The sequence below is a fragment of the Balaenoptera borealis genome (assembly GCF_965194805.1).
Source record: "Balaenoptera borealis genome assembly, chromosome: 17".
NCBI classification, from domain to species: domain Eukaryota; kingdom Metazoa; phylum Chordata; class Mammalia; order Artiodactyla; family Balaenopteridae; genus Balaenoptera; species Balaenoptera borealis.
Window position 1 is genome coordinate 19583413 of NC_138876.1, and position 19591 is coordinate 19603003.

The 19591-nt window shown below is 38.1% G+C and overlaps 1 protein-coding gene across 6 annotated transcripts in view; it reads right to left on the bottom strand.

The window, feature by feature from the left end:
* Positions 1-19591, bottom strand: part of COLEC10 (collectin subfamily member 10) — a 184270-nt gene that overhangs the window by 93865 nt on the left and 70814 nt on the right. The window contains exon 3 of one of the 6 annotated variants that reach the window (XM_082364441.1): positions 9271-9311. The exons of the other annotated variants lie outside the window; for them this stretch is intronic. The gene's annotated coding sequence lies outside the window, so the exon portion shown is untranslated. The remainder of the gene's footprint in view (positions 1-9270; positions 9312-19591) is intronic. 6 annotated transcript variants of the gene reach the window in all.

Genomic DNA, 19591 nt, shown 5'->3' on the forward strand with positions numbered 1-19591 from the left:
TTTTTTGCACCAACATTTAATCATTTCAGCAAATGTGAGTGCTTACCCTATGCTAAACAATATGCTAGGTCCTAGGAAAGGTAGAATGAGGCGGAAGAACCAAAGACCCAGTTCACAACCTTAAGTAGCTAGCGACCTAGTAGGGCAGGATAAAAGGAGATAAAGAAGCCAGGCTATGAATAAGCCCTGTGTGATCACGGAAGAGAGGACTACTGCCTGTCTGGGGAGGTCAGACAAGACTTTGAAGAGGATAGGATACTTGATTTCGGTATTGTGAGGGAGACATACTGAGAAATGAATGAAACCTCATAGCATCAATGATGAATCAGTTTCCTTTTTCTTTCTTTGTTTCTTCCTTTCTTTTCTTTCTTTTTTTTTTTTTTCAAAAGTCAATTCTTATCACTCTTTAAGAAGCCAGATAACATCAAATTGAAATTTTAACTGGGCTGCAAAGCTTTATTAACTGCTTGTTTCTTGGGTTAGGCCTTCAAATGAACACGATGTATTAAATGTCAAGCACTTAGAGAACAAAAACTTATGGTTACCTGCGGGAAAGGGTGGGAGGGAGGGATAGTTAGGGAGTTTGGGATCGACATGTACACACTGCTACATTTAAAATGGTTAACCAACAAGGACCTTCAGTACAGCACAGGGAACTCGGCTCAATATTATGTAACAACCTAATTGGGAAAAGAATTTGAAAAAGAATAGATACATGTATATGTATAACTGAATCACTTTGTTGTACACCTGAAACTAAACAACACTGTTCATCAACTCTACTCCAATACAAAATAAAAAGTTAAAAAAAAATGCCAAGCACTGTCTGTGCCCAGTGTCAGGCACTCATCAATGTGGGAGGCAGCACAATCCCTGCCCTAGAGGATACCCCTCCTGTGTGTCATCTGAGCATGTCCTTGGGTTGGGAAGACCTCCCCTCCCTCAGGAAAAAAGCTTTGAAGCTGAGACCTGATGAGTGAGAGTAGAGACAAACGGGGGCGGGGGGGGGGGGGGCGGGGAACAAAAACCAAACAAAAAACAGGAGCGGGTGGAAAGAAAGGAGAGAAAGACCTTCCAGGACGACAGAGGAGCATGTGTGATGCCACCCATTCCCATAGGATCCAAAGACCAATTTCTTGGGAGTCCTTAAAATGAATGGCTTCAAGAGCAAATGGAAAACAGGTTTTCCTGTCACTCCTCCCCCCCTTGACTATCTCCCCTCACTGCACTGACAGCCTGGACTGACAGCGAACTTGCTTTCCCTTTTCCGGTATTCTCCTCCCACTGACCCGGAAGTTGCAAGCCACAGGTTTCTTGGAACTGCGAATATTGTTTGAACTCCAGCTAAAACTGGAGATGTGTTTTGAGTCACAATATGCAAGCATATTTATACCATCTGTTTATGACACTTACAGGTGGACACTATGATTCATTACACATACTGCATACTAAACATAGACTCTTGGAAAATCCTGAGCCCTGGAGATTCGTTGGGTACCTGTCAAGTGTGCAGAAGGAGAAGGCAGTGAGACTCTTTTCTTAGAATTTTATAACTTGTCAAATAAAATCCTTATCTTGAAGAAAATGTTTTTTGAAAGTGTTTCATAAAATGGATGAGGTAGATGAGGATGAGGACGAGGATGGAGGAAACAGAGTGGCAAAATATATACTATTATGACCAGTTATGGAAGATTCTCCTCTTCTGTGGGTTGTGTGTATGTATATACACATGGGCACATGTATTAAAGAACCAGAAAATATTTGGTAACTATGGGGCCAGAAACAAGTCATCTCTGTGTCAGAAGGAAGGATTCGGTTCTAAGACAATTACTTCTTTCTCCTCGGTAATGTTTCTACCTGATTTGGACTTAGCTTGTGCTCCTTATCTTCATATGCAAGTAATTCCTTAGTTGTTGTTGTTGTTTTTTTTAATCATATTAGGACCCTTTTGATCACAATACACAGAGACCTAAATATCAAGCCACAGGATATATCCATCCTTTTGTCTTTAGAGATGATTCTCCCTTTCTATAAATTAGGAATACTACCGCCACAAGCCAAGGCTGGTATCACTCCAGCCGTTCTCTGTTTCAGCCAAATGTGCAAACTTTTAACAGCCTCATAAATAACAACTTTTAAAGTAGTTTCAATAAGCATGTATCTCAAAGTCAAGCTGTCTGGTGGGGACCCTTCCCCTTGGGGAAGTAGAAACATCCAAAAGAGTCAAGGAAGAAAGAACTCACTTCTGTATTCAATTAGTTGAGAAACCATCAAAGTAAATAAGGCAATACCTTCAACAACACACAAAAAAGGAGGCAGTGAAGTAGAACAGATTAAAAGAAAAAGGAGAAGTCTGTTTTAGCTACCAAGTGACCCCAGGGGTGAAGAATAATTTCTTCTCCAGGACAATTTTAGTAAAGGTCTCCTAGCAAGATGGCTCGGTGGAAACGATTTCTTTTCATGTTTGTGGGGAACTGATGAAGTTTGCAGGAAACACAGGAAGTTTAATTCCAAACAAAGTACAGTAGGTCAGTTAGAGGGAGCAACTTCAGAACTCTTCTGTCCTCTCCTAGAATACTAATGGCTTTGAGAAGTCCCAATGGTCATGAGGTAAGTCACTTACATCTTAAGAGACAGTCCAGAGGAAAAGTTCCTTAACTCTGTATCAACTCAAGATGGCTTTCACAGAATTCTCAGCCATCTCAAACAGATAGCTAATAATATTCATCTCACAAAATTATTTTTAGCCGTAAATTTTTCAGTAACTATTTATTGAGGCCTACTATCTGCCAGGATTTGTGTCAGGCTGAAGAAATGCCCAGATACACAAGGTCTCTGATTTCAAGAGTGAGAATGAGCAAAGTATCATTAGATATTTATACAGTTATTAATATAAAATCACAGAAGTATGCCTATAGTGTTATAGAATCATCAAAGGGATAACTCTATCTGGAAGAAGCAATAAATAAGAGAGCAAATTCCAAAGCATAAATCTCAGTAAGAGGTTCAGTGAATATGCTGTAAGTTTTCCCTCAATCACTGCCTATGTACCTGTGAAAGTCACAACAAATCAATCACTGCACTCATTTTGACAGAGCTGAGTTTCAGCCTCAGAATCCTTCTCAACACAGCTGATCACCACCAATAAGTCAAAGCTAGTATGGACCCTACTTGCTAATCTGGCTCTCTACAAATGCAAGGAATTGTTATTAGTACAGTTTTGAGGGCAGTTATCCATCCAAATTGCCCATTGTCAAAGGGTATCAGTTGGATCAATTATTTAAAGGGCACAAGACCAAATATCAGATGATCCACATTCATGCCCTAGCTTTGTGACTGTGGCTAAACCTTACATCAAAAATTCCTTCGTTGTCAGAAACGGGAAATTATTCTGAAAGTGTTAAATGTTAAATATAAAAGTATTATATATAAGAGTACTTTGAAAAATGAAGTGTTAAACCAACACAAGATGTGAGTGCTCATGATAATGTCCCTCATTATACTCGTGGTATTGGTTTTAACTAATTTTTCCGTAGTATTCTGGGAATTCTCCCATGGCATTACCTCTCCTCCCCACCTTGCAAAATCCAGGATAAGTATATTAAAATGAAACTCAAAGGTATCCCTTAAAGGGGAAAAGAAGTTTAAAAATGTGAAAGAGGGAAGAGATGGGAGAGGTCCTGTGTAGTAATGTAGCGGTTTCAGAGCAAGGGTTTGGAAGCCAGATTATGTCGGTGTGAATCTTGCATCTGCCACTAGCTGTGTGACCTTGGCCAAATTACTTACTCTCTCTGGTCTCTATTTTCTCATCTGTCTATTAAGTGAGGTTAATAGAACCTGATTCCTAATGATGCTGTGAGGCTCAAAGGAAATAATATGTGTAAAGCTTGCAACAGTGCCCATTACGTAGTTAGCACACAATAAATAGGAGACATACTTTTATTCATTAAATAGAAATTTGTTGCGTGTCTGCTAAGTGCCATATCCTCAGCAGTGTGCGACTGCTTCCCTCAACTCTCAGCAAATCTCAGATATGTTCTGTTTAAGATGAACACTGCAATAGGATGAACCCAAGGATAGTCTGTGTTTCTTATTAAGAGAGGTTCCTAGCTGTGGGGAAAAGATCAAGAGTGTTTACAAAATCTGTAATCTTAAAGATAAAATGCTGTGTAAAGAAGAAGTCACCTTTCCTTCTCTTCCTCCTTCTTCCCTCCCTTTCTCTTTCCTTCCTTCCTCCTTTTCTCCCTCCCTTCCTCCCTCCTTTCCTTCCTACTATATCCTTTGAGAGTTTATTATGCATTAGATTCTATGGTAGAAATCTCAAAATTCTGCGCTATGGTGAATCCCTCAGAAATATTGGTAGCTTTGTTATTGCCCATAAATCCAGTGATTCTTTAGACGGCAGCTTAAATTATCCTGTGAAAGTGTAAATTGATTCACCGTAGTAAAGCATTAAAGGTTAGTTTCCCAAATTCTAGGGTCTCCAACTTTGTTGTAATATTCTTCTTTATCGGAAAAGATATTATTGAGGATTAATCTCCAATATGAGTATAATATGAATTTATAAATTACATAGAACTACTATGATAAATAATACATTGCTTATTAAAAGTCACTAACAGTGGAACAAATGAGATAAAATAAATAAATGCTCTAGTATTTCTTCTTGTACCTCAATGGATTGCTCTGTGCACACCCATTCTCATACCTCATGTAGAAGACCTCTCTTCTATGGAATTTATATAGGTAGAAGAGAAATATATAACTATCAAGTGAAGAAAAGTCTTTTCTTTTTATAAGGCCAACACCTTGAGAAATAATTGGCAACTTTTACTCTCTGCCATGCCAAATAAGACTTTACTAGAGGTTCAATATGCAATAAAAACTTCTCAAAAAATGCAACACATTTTCTTGTGATGCGTTGCCTTTTAATTGAGTTGCTAAACCCACTTGCCAAACTCTGTAGTAGAGCATAATGGTTAAGCTCAAAGTCTCTGGTAGACCTATTTCCTGGATTCAGATTCCAACTCTACCACTCCCTAGTAATGCATCCTTGGACATGTTACTTAGATTCTTTATGCCTCAGTTTCTTCATTTGTAAAAGGTAGAATGATAGTATGCCTACATCATACAGTAGTTGTGAGGATTAGATAACTTCCTAGCACATACTATGAGCCCTAGGGTGAGTTTTTTAAAAATTAACTTTAATAAAGACAGCATTAAAAAGCTAAGCTTTCTTTGCTTCATTTCTGAGTAAGTTGTTAAACTGCTTTACAACCATCAAGAGCCAAATCACAGTCTTCAGTCTTCTTGAAGTAAGTTTAATCCTTAATCCGCAGATAAGCAGATCAAAGGTGATTTACTCAGTTTCCCAAAGGAACAGAATGGAAATAAAAGCCAGATCCCCACTTGTGCTGTGCCCCCTGAAATCTGTCACTTCTATAGGCTTTATTCTAACTTTCCACAAAATCTGTTCTTAAGGGGAAGGGATTTGCATAGAAGGTTCTGAGCCAGTCGTCCCTTCCTCCCTCACTCACCTGTCTGTGTCTGTGGGGTTTTATTGAAATGAATCTCAAAGGTGAATTTTATCGGTCAGTGTTGACAGCAGCAGATATCAGGGTATGAAAGGCACTGCCCCAAAGGAGGAAAATGGGACTGTGTGTGTGTTTGTATTCAGGAATTCCAAGTTAGTGCTCAATGAATTTGCTAATTAGATTTACTAATTGAGGCTATCTCTTTTCACTCTTGCTTAATAAGGAAGCAAGGAGGGAAAGGAAGGAAGCAAGGAGGGAGGGAGGGAGGGAGGGAAGGAATTGTTTTTGAGTACCTATTAGGTGCTGTATATTTAATCATCACAATTTGATGGGGGCAGGTATCATCATCCCTATTTTATACGTGAGGAAACTGAGTCTTAGAAGGTTGAATTAACTTTCTCATGATCACAAAGATATTAAGAGACATAGCCAGGATTTATTATCCAGGTGTGTCAGAGTCTAGATCATCACACACACACCTGTCTTGATGCCTCCCATGAGACACACACCAGCGTCCCAAGCACCCAGGTTCCTGGAGTGATCATTCCACGGCTACTCTCTAGGAACACCTCCCTGAACAACTGCAAACCTCTGAGCTATCATAGGCCCAAAACTTAAGCACAAGCTGAATCCCAGTGACACAAAAGTTACTCTTTTGATAATGATTCAGTCAATTTAGCCCTTCCCTGACCCTATAGTTTTACATTTACTAGATTACTCATTTTCATGGGAATCATGAAGAATACTAATTCAGAGTAAAATGGAAACTAGGAAGCTAAGAAGGGGAATGGCATTCTGGCTCCACAGTGAGTTCCCAGATTCGCTCTTTCCCATACCTCTTCCACTCACTGCTTGCAACTGACTGGAGTCACATTTATAAAAATATCTTTCCAGAGAGTTCCCAGTTTGAAAAAATTATTGTGTTCCATAATTCGCTTAGAATTCACTGGTTTGGGCCTTGAACTGCATTTTTCCATAGGATTCACATTCTCAATTTAGCTACCAAAAACTCTCTGACATACAATGTAGCTGAAATGTACTTAATACCGTACCAGTAAAGTAAATAATAGACTTGAATAAGAAATATTTTTGTAATGATTAAAATTATAATAAATATGAGAATAACAATTGCAAATTTGTACCAGGCTCAGTATTTAACACAATCTCATGAAAATCTATGAAGATATCATATCCCATTTTTATAAATGAGAAAACTTTCCTGAGCCAGATTAAGTAATTAATCTAAAAACACATAATTATTAAATTGTCAGGATTTGAACTCAGATCTATTGCATATTTGATGTTCTGGTTGCTCAGACTCTCTGAATTTTAATGTAATAAAGTACTGGCGTCAGAGATAAGAGATTCAATTTTACTTCCAGTTCTGTTGAGAACATGCTTTGGGCAAGTCCTTTAACTTCCCTGGACTTAATTAATTCACTAGTAAGTTGAACAGTTTGGACAACTGGCTAAAATTTTTAGTAACTTTTTTTTCCTAGTCAATCAAAATATATCTCCAAATAATTTCCAAATACTTTTCTCCTAGAACCCTACAAGGTAAATCTATACACCCTTCTCCATCCATCCAGTCAGTAACTATGTAATGTAGTACCAGCATTAGGGAATCCAAAAAGGTTACAGTCAAATGAGTGGAAATGAAATGAGATTATTAGAACTGATATTTACTTATTTAATACAGATACATCTGAGTCCAGCAGGAACACAGAGAAACTCTTTATGTCTGCCTGGAATATACTAGTTATGGCATAGTAGGCTATACTGAAGTAGAAATAAAGACTGACATCTTAGGGGCTTGACACAAATTTACGTTTCACTCAAGTAAAGTTTAATGTGGTTTGGTGATAGTTCTAGGCAACTCCCTTCCAAGTGATAAACCAGGAGCCAGATTGCTTCCAACTTATAGTTTTGTCATCTTCGATCCTTCACTTACAACTGCATAGTCAGAAACAGAAAATGGAAAATCGTGCATAAGATTTTATGGCTAGGGTCGTAAATCTCTTTGATCGCCTCTGCTCACATCTCCCTAGCGAGAACTCAGCCACATGGTCCTAGCTACATGCAGTGCTGACTGGGAAATGTACGCTTTCAGTATTTCCAGAAATCAAATCGTTTGGTCACCAAATTGCATTATGTTTCCTACAGAGACTCAGAGAGTTTACATTGTAGAGTTGCAAATGAGTTAAGATTTGAAAAATGAGCAGGAGTTTTACAGGTGATAAATCTGATGGAGGTGCTTGGGTTAGAAATAAATTCCTGAGCAAAGATCCAGAAAGAGCATGGCATGTCCAGAGACCAGTATTCATTACATAAATATTTATTGGGTCCATATCATGCATCAGTCCCTTTGCTAAGTACTGTACTTATTTTGGGAATATTATTTAAAGTAGATGTCTTAGCAAGAGTTCCCCCGAGACAAATTCTTGAGTGAAAATACTGTATTTAGAAACTGATCTCCCAAAGCAAAAGTGATGGACAAGGGAAAGTGAAACAGAAAAGGAAGATAAGCCAGTTCAAGGTTGCATTGTCTAATTGGCCACTGCTACAAGCAACTTGTTGCTTGAGCCTGAGGGTTGGAGACTTATGTGTCTCATAACTGCTCTAAGAGGATTTGAAGTTGTGCACAAGAGATATCCAATATCATCCTCTTCCAGTACCATCTACCTCTTATACTGCTCAGGTCCACTTTGGCCTTCCATTAGTCCAATCCATCATAAAATCCCATTCAAAATAGTAGTCAGTTATTAGAAGTACACTAGTGGAACTAGCTCCAGTTCCTGCTGCTGTAACTGGTCCTGAGGCACATGATTTTAATTCATTCTCTCAATCCTATACTATCTGTTATGGGCTGAATGTTTATGTCCCCTTAAAATTTATACACTGAAACCCTAACCCCCAGTGTGACTATATTTGGAGATAAGGCCTTTATAAATTAAGGTTAAATGAAGTCAAGGGTAGGGCCCTAATCCAGTAGGATTATAAGAAGAGATACCAAAGAGCTTGCTCCCTCCCGCTCCCTCACCACCTGGACCAAGAAAAGGCCATGTGAGCACACAGTGAGAAGGAACCATCTACAAGCCAGGAGGAGAGCTCTCACCAGGAACCACGTGGGCCAACACCTTAATCTTGGACTTCCCAGCTTCCAGAACTAGGAGAAACAAATTTCTGTTGTTTAAGCCACGCAGTCTCTGGATTTTGTTATAGCAGCCTGAGGAAACGAATACACTATCCATTTAATATTTTCCTCATCTAAGGATGAGGCCTATAGTTTGGCTGGTCTAGTAGTCTTTCCCAGTGGTCAAGGTTGCTCGCCTAATGATATGGCCTAGACCTTCAATCCTGAGGGCTTGGGATTCATGTCCTTGTCAGGTCATGGTTGCTATACTTGCCCATTCATCATTTTCAGTGGGTACAGAACTCCAAGTAAATTCACTGGTTAATAAATATATTCCAACTTACCTCCTTTGTATAGCAGCAACCCTAGCTCCTCCTGGAAACCAGGATCAATTACCCACAGCAGTGCTGTAATCATTGCTTGCTGGTTCACTAGCATGAAGAATCCAGAGTGACTAAACTGTAATCCTAGCTTCACATAGAGTAGAACTCTTCCTTTTTCCTTTGGAGGTAAACCCTTTAGGAAAATAGGACCTCAAGTCCAGCAGAGTTTGAGCATAAATTTTACAAGTGGGTATCAAAGAATGATGATAAGAGTGCCTACCTTTATGTAAATCTCTTGCTTCCTGGATTCATGTATTCTACCTGTTGGGGAACCAACAGCATCTCTTAACCATTTGCTCAATATATTTATTCTGAAGATAGTACTGAAACCCTAAGGGCAACATCAGTGAGCTGGCACATTACTCGAGTGTTTAATAAGCATTTCCACTACTCTATTAGGTCAGTTGCTTCTGGATGATTGAGTATATACTAAGTCAAGTAGATCCCAAGACTATGATAGCATTTCAAGCATTCTGTAAGCCTTCAATTGTAGTGCTGACTGTAGCACTGAAGGCAGAAAAGGCAAACCAATATCTTTATATATAATAATTCCAGTAAAAATAAATCACTCCTCCTCCAGGGTAGAAGAAGTCTGATGTAATGAATCAGCCACCAAGCGACTGGTTTCACTCAGGGAGTGTCCCATTACAATGGCGGGCTCAGCATTGGTCTCCAGTAAAGATTGGGTACTTAGCCACAACAGTACCTAGATCAGCGTTGGAAAGAGGCTCCCATGCTATTTGGTCCATGCATATAGACTCTATGTCTGCCCCTGTGGCCACTTAATTCATGAGCCCATTGTGCCAGCATCAGGCTGGCAGAAAGTGAGGCTGGGTGTCATCTTCTCCACTTATTATTGAGTGTTTCCTCTCTCGTTCACCCTCTCCTCATGGTTTGTGTCTATGGCCATAGATCTATCCATATGGATCTTTTGCAGACTTTCTTTTTGTCCTGCTTCTCATCTTACTCATTCCAAGTTCCTGACCAATAGGCAAGCTATTTTCTAATAGTCATGAATCCATACATATTAATACCTCAAGTCACTTCTCTCTCCATAAAAAGTGAGCAAACCAAGTGTTTTACTCATAACTCTGACCACTGGGAGGATTTTCCCCAGCATTCTCCTTTAGGAATACCTGTGGCTGTATCTGTCATATGGCAGTTGTCCTTTTAAACTATTGTCCATATAATGAACCAACACCAAGATATTCATTAATGGGGCAGTACTCTGAATCTTTGTAGAATTCAGTTCTCACTCTCTGGCTCTGGATCACATGTCTAAATGTATAAAGAGAAAGGTATTTATATTTCTGGCTACTTCATGTTTACAAAGTCCAGATACACAGAAGTATCCAATACAATATGAAATGGAGAGGAATCTTTATGATTGAGAGCCCATGTCAATCAAACGCTACCACATAAACCAACATCCCTCCTACCTGTACCTTATCACAATTTACCACATGTGACTGTCTTAATATTGAATAATTATGATGCTACTGCATGCCAAAGATTATCATCACCCACTTCCTGCACGTATTAAGCGTTTTAGTTCTTTCTTATCTATGAGTAATCCAGCTTTAAATCCCATCACAGGAGTCTGTTTTATACAAACACTTCTAGTAATTACAGTTTTTCATATTTCTTTGAAAACAGAACCTCAGTCAAAGGCTTACATAAAGGTAATTTATTTGGGAAGTAATCTCTTGGGCCAAAAATTATGGAAAGAGGGAATAAAAAAGAAGAGAAAATACATAAATATGAACTGTTGAGTTGGCCATTGGTACAGATGACAGGTGCTCAAACCTGCATAATGCAGTAGAGATTTATAAAATATGTCTCTGAACCATTGGTCCAGGCCTCTATTACCCACATGTCAAGGTGGCTCCATGCGTGTAAACATCCACTGTTGAGCTACACAAGTGTGATAATAAGAGGCTTCCTCACATATGCCCTAGGGAAGGAAGAACTATGTGGCTTGAGGACAAAGTGAGGCATTTGGAAATGTACCTTGGTGAAACTAGTCAAGTTCTATACGGAACTGTTCATAATAACATGACCATGACTGATATAAGAGATGAGAGTTGAGAAGATCTGACATAGTATAAAAGAAGTATCTGATGCAGTCTAATGCAAAAAGGATTGAGCAAAATTAGGCTTGACACTTAGAGACCTGATCCCAAGGATACTTCCATGTGATGAAAATTATTTTGGATTTCATTCGTCAGCAGATAAAATTGAAGGATTTTGAGCATGGAAAAAATATGCTCACCCCTGCATGTTAGAATGATGACGTTTGTAAGCAGTACGAAAGACGCTGGTACAAGTGATATAAGGACCAACAAATAAGACTATTTTCAGTAAGGAGATGAGATATGATGATAGTAAAAATCGGGGCAGTAAGAATATACAGGAAATGCCCACTTGAAAGCTGTTTGGAGGAAGAGTCAATGGGCTGGGTTTGTGTTGAGCAGGAAGGGTATAGGAGAGAGAGGAACCTAGGATTCCTCCCAGATGAGTAATTTGAGACTTCACGGTGCCATACACAAGTTAGAGACATAGACTAGGGAAAAGCTGACTGGTGTCGGTGAAGCACTGGCTGCAGAGCGTTCACTTTGGATATGTAGAGTTTGAAGAATGGTTTGGAAATTTGGGTGTATACATTCAAAAGATAATTGGGAATATCAGCATGGAGTTCAAGAGTGAGACCTGGGCTGGGTAGGCTGGGAATGAATAGCATACAGGTGGTATACTTAGAAAACAATATCAGTCTCAGAGAGATCGCCACTCATTCATGGGGATCTCTCAAGGATAATTCTTGGCAGCTGTAAGGAAAAAGGGAGAAGATTGAAACTGAAGCAACTTCAGTCTGTGATACTAGAAAAGGTGATATAGGATTCCTAGGATCGTTGTTGTTGTTTTCCTTGACTGCATAGTTGGAGTAGCTAGAATAGATGGTGGGCATTATTGCTGAACTAGTATCTCCTTTGGAAGAAATTATTTCCCCAAGGGTCAGAAAAGCTCTTCGCACTTAGTTTCCCTGTAAATAACAGCAACAGCTAACCACTTTTGAGTGCTTAATGTATCAGGTATTGTTTGAGTCTAGAACTTCCCTAAAAGTATGCCACTTACTGTGGATGTAGTTATAGTTTGGTTGAACATGTTCTGGTTGGCTCAGTTAAATTTCACCTTCTGCCTAGTGTACCAACCCAAATGTTATTATTAATGTGTCCAATTTTGCTCTCCGAAGTGTCCATATCTACATGATAAATTATACGGTCCTCCTAGTTATAAATATGCTGAGATATTGATCTCTTCAAGGAGGCTGGACAGCTTACCATAGTTGGGAAGCCCCAGGTTAGTATCCTCTGACCTCATCACCATTTGTCTTAGTGTGCTAGGCAATATTACAATTATTATGTGTGCCAAGATGTGAAAAAGGTAGAGAATCTGGGCAACTTGCTTGGTATTATTATGCCAATTTTATAGATAAGGATATGGGTTAAGTGGCATAACCAAGATCAAACCGGAAGAGAGAAGATAAAAATGCAGATCCCTCTAAGTGATACCACCTTGCTTTCCAAGCATCCTCCTATAAAAAAGGACATCCAGCTAATTCATCCTGTACTCAGGGATGCAAATCACAGACTCATTCTGTTTACGCTGAAGTCATTTTGTGACAATGATATCAGAAAGTATTCTCCTTTTAAGACTCTATCAAAAAGAGAAATACTTCTTACTTTTTGGAAACAATTGTGCCATTTGGGGCCCAACCAAGGGTTTCACAGGAGCCTTAAAACCAATAAACTAGAACCAGTAAACTAGAGTGTAATTTATTCTGCACACTATTTACATTTATGTGGTCCCTGACTTTGAATCTTCACATCACATTGAAACACAGCTTTCTTATTAAGTACACTTTCAAAGTCATCTGACTTAGAAGATTTACAAAAAGCAGTTGAAAAACACAATCTGGTACTTAGACTTCTTCTTTCCGTTGTAACTGGTCACACAAAGAGGCTTTTCCTGAATGTTTACCTATACATTTGTCACTAAAAGTAGTAACTATATTCAGTGAGAATATTTGTCCTTGCAAAGTGTAAATTCAATTGGAACTAAGTCAATGAAGAGAAAATTAAATCAAATATGACTACGTAAAGAACTTTCCTACTCTAACTTGTCTGAAGTTACTCAGTTACGAAGTGGAAGAGTAGGGCATTAAAGCCAGGCTTAGAGGATTTCAAAAGTCCAGGGCTTTGCCTTCCCTATTGACAGTACAGTGTGTACTCAGTTTTGGAGCATGGAAAATATACGTACTTGTTTTGTACCTGTAGTTTGGATATATAATTGACATCTTTGTGCTCTGGTATTTCAAAAATTTTAAGGCTGTAATGAGGGGTCACATTTACAATCATCAATATATTCTCTACAATGAATATGCTCCCTTAATTAAATCATGATTCTGGAAAAACACACCAAAAAAAAAAACAAAAACAAAGTGAAATTGAAATGATGTTTGAAGCTGTCTTCAGTGATTTATGCCACTCGTCTGGATTTTCATCCTCATGAGACAATTCCTCAGAGCTGATTCAAATCCTTTTCTTTGAATTGCTTCTCCAACTACAACTTCCTATTGTTTTCTAATTCCAATAAAATATTTTCTTCAACATCATTAAAGTTTCCAGTTCCTCAGTTTCCTCTCTCTCCCCAATCTAAAAGCTTTTATCTATTTCTGGCTTTACTTTCCTACACTAGCCAGGTAGTACCTTTTGGCCAAATATTTCAACAAAGCTTTCCCCAAATATTATTTGATTCCTTTTCTAGCTAACCCGGATAAACTCCACCTGCCCTTTTAATGAGATTCCTTTGTGGAGCAATGTAATTAATCAGATAAGAACTTGGAGAGACTTGAAGGCATTTGGTTACTGGAATAGAACATTCAAGCATTGTAAATAAAATGCCATCATCCAGAAAGTTTGGTCTCATGATCTTATTTATTCTAGTCCATTAAGTGATTGGTTAAATATGTTTAGCAGATGAGTGTCAGCCCCTACCCATGGCTGTTCAATTCCTTTTAAGTACAAATAATATTTAATATCTTAATGGAAAAGTAATTTGTTTACTCAGAGAATTTAAAAAGTTTCTTCTGGTAATATGAAACATATCTTTTAATAACCAAATGCTTTTAGATATTTCATTAGGAAATGTTTAAGTTGTATTATTGTGATATAACTGTTTCAAGAAATAGCAGGCTAGTGATGTTTTAATAATTCCCCCCAAAATAACTGCAGCAACATGGATGGACCTAGAGATTGTCATACTGAGTGGAGTAAGTCAGACACAGAAAGGCAAATATTACATGATATTGCTTATATGTGGAATCTAAAAAATGGTATAGATGAACTTATTGCAAAGCAGAAATAGAGTTACAGATGTAGAAAACAAACTTATGGCTACCAGGGGGTAAGGGGGGGAGGGATAAATTGGGAGATTGGGATTGACATATACACACTACTATGTATCAAATAGATAACTAATAAGGACCTAGCACAGGGAACTCTGCTCAATACTCTGTAATGGCCTATATGGGAGAAGAATCTAAAAAAGAGAGGATATAGGTATATGTATAACTGAATCACTTTGCTGTACACCTGAAACTAACAAAACATTGTAAATCAACTACACTCCAATACAAACTTAAAAAAAAAGAAAAAAATATATACCCAATGAAGCAATTCCATAATCTCAACCAGATCTCCATTACTTTCCCCTATTACTTCTTTAAAAAATATCCATCACCCTTTTCTTCATTTTGCTCCCTTTCCTGCTTAGATCCCATGTTCAGAAATGCAGTCACTTCCTTGCAAATGCTCTCAATTCTCTTTCCTCTCCCTCTATCTTACCCTGCCATTTTTGCCTGGTGAAACTCAAGCCTGGTTAACTCAGCTATCCACTTGCTCTGTGCTTGCACCTAGGAGGCTATATGATGCTGGAAGAAAGCACAGAAGTAGGCTGATTGGCCTCATTTTAATTTATGCCCTCTGTAATGTCTGATAATCCTACCACACTTCTCCAGGAAAATTATTTCCCCATTCTCCACTCTACCACCCTTTTCAGATAGCCACCCTTTCCTCTTGTCTCATTCTCAGTTGAAAACATTGTGCAATAATTCCCCCAAAAATAATCAGAAAAGAACAACTTCATCTTCTTCTCTCTGATGAGAGGCACTTCCTTCCATTTGCCTCTGTACTCTGCCCTTCTTCCTGTCTTAATGAACTAGGTATCCTGCTCTCATGTAAGGCCTTCCCCTTCACTGATGCTCTGGAAACCAGGACTATTCTCTTTCTTTACTGCAGCCTCATTTTCTTCCTCACCACAGGATCATTCCTATTTGCCCACAGATGTGCCTTAGTACTCATCTTTTTCTTTTTTTTGAATTTTATTTTATTTATTTTTTTATGCAGCAGGCTCTTATTAGTTATCTATTTTATACATATTAGTGTATATATGTCAACCCCAATCTTTTAAAAGACCCCATAATTCTTTCCAGTTATTTTGATTTCTGCTCCCTTTTCCACTTGAAAGAACTCTCTGTACTCATTGCTTCCACTCCCTCACATTCTATTCTTTGCTAACCTGACTGTAATTGAACAATCATTAACTGAAATTATTTTTACCAGGGTTACCAACATCTTATGTCTTCCCAAAGTCCATGGCAAATTTTCGGTTCTCACTTTTCTCAACATCTCAGGATTCAACAAATCTGACTACTATCTCTTAATTTCATTTTCTAGGCTATGAGACCATATTTATATAGTTTTCTTTTTTTTCAACCTTCTTGAGGGACACTCTTCCTCAATTTCCTTTGCTGGCTCCTTCTCTTTTTCAGACCCATAAGTATAGGAAACTTCTAGGGCTCGGTCCTCTAGGAACACACATCCTGAGGTGATTTTAACCATTCCTATGGCTTTAAATGCCATCTAAACACCAATTTCCCTCATAAAAGGACTTCAATTAATCTTGATAAATAAATAAATGAATGGCAATAGTGCAACTATTTTGATAATCTTGCATGTATCTTCTATATATCTTACTGTGTAACCTTGGGAAAATTACTTAATGAGTTTATGCCTCAATTGGTAACATTACTTAATGTCTGGAGTTCTTATGAAAATTAAATGATAATGTACCGGAAGCACTTAGCATAGTGCCTGGGAAACAGGAAGCACTCAATAAACGCGAACACAAAAATAAATGTTAGTTATATGAGGGATGGGCCATTATTTGGAAAAGCACAATTAAGTCAAGCAAATCCAAGTTCTTACATTTTCATCCCAAGATCAGATGCACAAGGTTATCAAAATCACTTGGCATTTCAAGAACTTCTATTCATGAGCTTTCCCAGCACAGTATTTAAATGATTAATCGTTTTATTTGGTCAAGGTGATGGTTTCATGCTCTACCACACATGTCCAAAGGCAATCCATTCCTTCTCTTTTACGTAAGAATGGAGTCAACTGAATAGAAGCTTAGGGTTGGTGTTACATGGAGTTTGTCTATCCACACTGGGAATAATCAGAATATTTACTCCTTCTGGAGAATATGCTATAAGTAAAAGGCAAACATAACTTATTCCTTCTAAATTCTTACAGTTTTATAGGGATACAAATACTTTTTACATACAATGTCTCATTTTATCTTTAAATCAACCTCATGAGGTGGCAGGAAGGATTTAATTTTTATTTTATAATTGAAAATACTGAGGTTAATTGACTCCCATGGTTTATAATTGGTAAATTCATTCCTGGAATGCAGTTCTTGATTGCTAGTCTACTGAACACTCCAGTACGAGTCCTCAATTATGCTGCCTTGGTAGAGTCTGTGATGAACTGATTTTATTATATGAAATAGAATGGGTTGTTTTTCACTTGTTAACACCAGCACGTCTCTTTTATTGCCATCTAAAAGGTCTCCTTAATACCCCTTGACTGAGAAGGTGCAACTATCTGTGCTTCAGTCTACTGTCTATAACTTTACAAACCATGAAACCTGGTACATTAGCACTTGAGAGTTTCCATAAGGCAAGACACACAAACACCCACCAGTTATAAAGCATAACCAACGAAGGAGAGAGGGCTATGGCAAAAGCAGAGCCTAAGGAAAAGAGATTTCTTTATAAGGCAGTGAGTAAACAGCAGGCTCAGAATCACTCAGAGCTGGGTCATCATCACCTTGCTATGGCATCTGAAGCATAAATACTTTGTTTTCTCATCTGAAAATGAGGATCCTAATAACGAATTCACAGCATCATCCTGAGGATTAAAGTGCCGTACACATTATTGGTGCTTAATAAGTATTTGTTCCCACTGCAGTCCCCTCAGTAACTACTGGTTCATTTTGGTTAAAGATGTCACCCTGCAGGAAGAGGGAAGACCATCTCTAACCGGGCATTTTATTACAAAGTGCAGTAGAGAGTAATTAAAATCAAACGTGTACTCTTGTTTTGTTCTTTAATTGTTTGGAATGCATTCATCTTGTTTTTAAAAATTAATTGTAAATTTCAGTGCCGGAAAAACTGAATGAAAGGTATTAGAATATTTATAATCCCCAGCCCACTGAAATGTCATTTTAAAAGTAAATGCTTGGGCTTCCCTGGTGGCGCTGTGGTTGAGAACCTGCCTGCCAATGCAGGGGACACGGGTTCGAGCCCTGGTCTGGGAAGATCCCACATGCCGCGGAGCAACTGGGCCCGTGAGCCACAACTACTGAGCCTGCGCGTCTGGAGCCTGTGCTCCGCAACGAGAGAGGCCGCGGTAGTGAGAGGCCCGCGCACCGCGATGAAGAGTAGCCCCCACTTGCTGCAACTAGAGAAAGCCCTCGCACAGAAACGAAGACCCAACACTGCCATAAATAAATAAATAAATAAATTTTTTTTAAAAAGTAAATGCTTAATAAAAATTTGATTATATTTAGTTTGAAGAAGAAATGACCTCTTAGACCGGTATTGCTTTGATTTCCTCAGCAAGATTTTTGCTGATAAATGAACATAATCTCATGTATCAGATGCAGAGACTCCTTTAAAAATCTACCTCTTTTATTCTTTCAAAAATGTCATCTTTTACTCATCCACATCATGGTTTTTCTCCCTCAATTAGCCCCTAAATTATTAGAAAGGACAGAAGAAAAAGGACAAGAAGATGAACTGTATTCCTTTTCAGAATCTAGAAATCTGCTTAAGATGTATTTCCATAATTACAGCTTACACAGATATCCTGGAAGTAAAAGAGGCTGAGTGTTTCTACTATAAGTCATCAAGTTAGAAGAGAAAATGGCCAAAATACTTAAATGAGCATCTTTTTGTGAGGATCAAATTGATAAAAGAGTCAACAACCTTTATTAGCGAAAGAGAATTTCCACATTCACATCATAAATGGATCAATTAACTTTTTAAATTGTTTTAAAGTTCTAACTGTTAAACTGTGAAAGTTATAACTTTTAAAAATTGTTTTACTCATAGCACTTATAAATTACTTTTTAGTCTTAAAAGGCATTTTATATTTATTTCATAACAATCCAGTCACAGGGTGTTATCTTTAGACCCGTTTAGTGAATGGCTAGAAACTGATCACGGATTTAAGTAATCTGTCCAGGATACACTTCAAGTAAGTGGAATGAATAGTTAGAACTTGAGCCTGGGTCTCCAAATACTAAATCCTTTTCACTAGTCACCTTACTTTAGACTTACAAGAACTTGGTGTGAGCCCCACATTAGTGGCTTCTGGGCAGTCAACTTTGGGTAAGTCAACTGACTTCTCTGAAGCTCAGGTATCTTATTTTATTTTTCAATATTGTACAGTTTTATTTGTCAATTATACCTCAATATAGGGATGGTGGGAGACCTCATATCATTGTGGTTCCGATCTTTTCTGGTAGGTTCCAGTCTTTTCCATAGATTCTGCAGACAACTGTGATTTGGGTGCGCTCATAAGAGAATGTGAGGTCAGAGTTTTTCTATTCCACCATCTTGCTAATGCAAAAAACAGAAAGGTCAGGTACCTTTTTTTTTTTGAATGGGGAACGTGACATCTAGTTTCCTTTCAAGGCTTTAGAAAGAGCAAAGGACATAATGAATATGAAAACACTTCACACCAGATTTTAATTTTCCTATTCCAGGAGTCAAACGTTTGACAGTCAAGTGATTATAGAGACTGATTGTCCAACAAGACGGAAAGAGCAAGTTATCTGGTGAGCCTCATATCTAAATCTAGGTCTAAATCCTTATTTTTTACTTCCTAGCTTTGCACCTTACCCAAGTTCCTTATTTATTTTCTGAGGCTCAGTTTCCCCACCTGCAAAATTGGCACACACAATAAACACTGCTCCATGATCCATCACTGATTTACTCCTTTTTAAACTGAAATAGTTATTATCCAGGATTTATTATATTCTGGATATTTGTTTAAAGAGAAATTTAACAGCTATTCAGCAAAGGCATACTTGCCTTCTTTAGTGTGACCAAATTTCATTTTTTAACTGCAAAT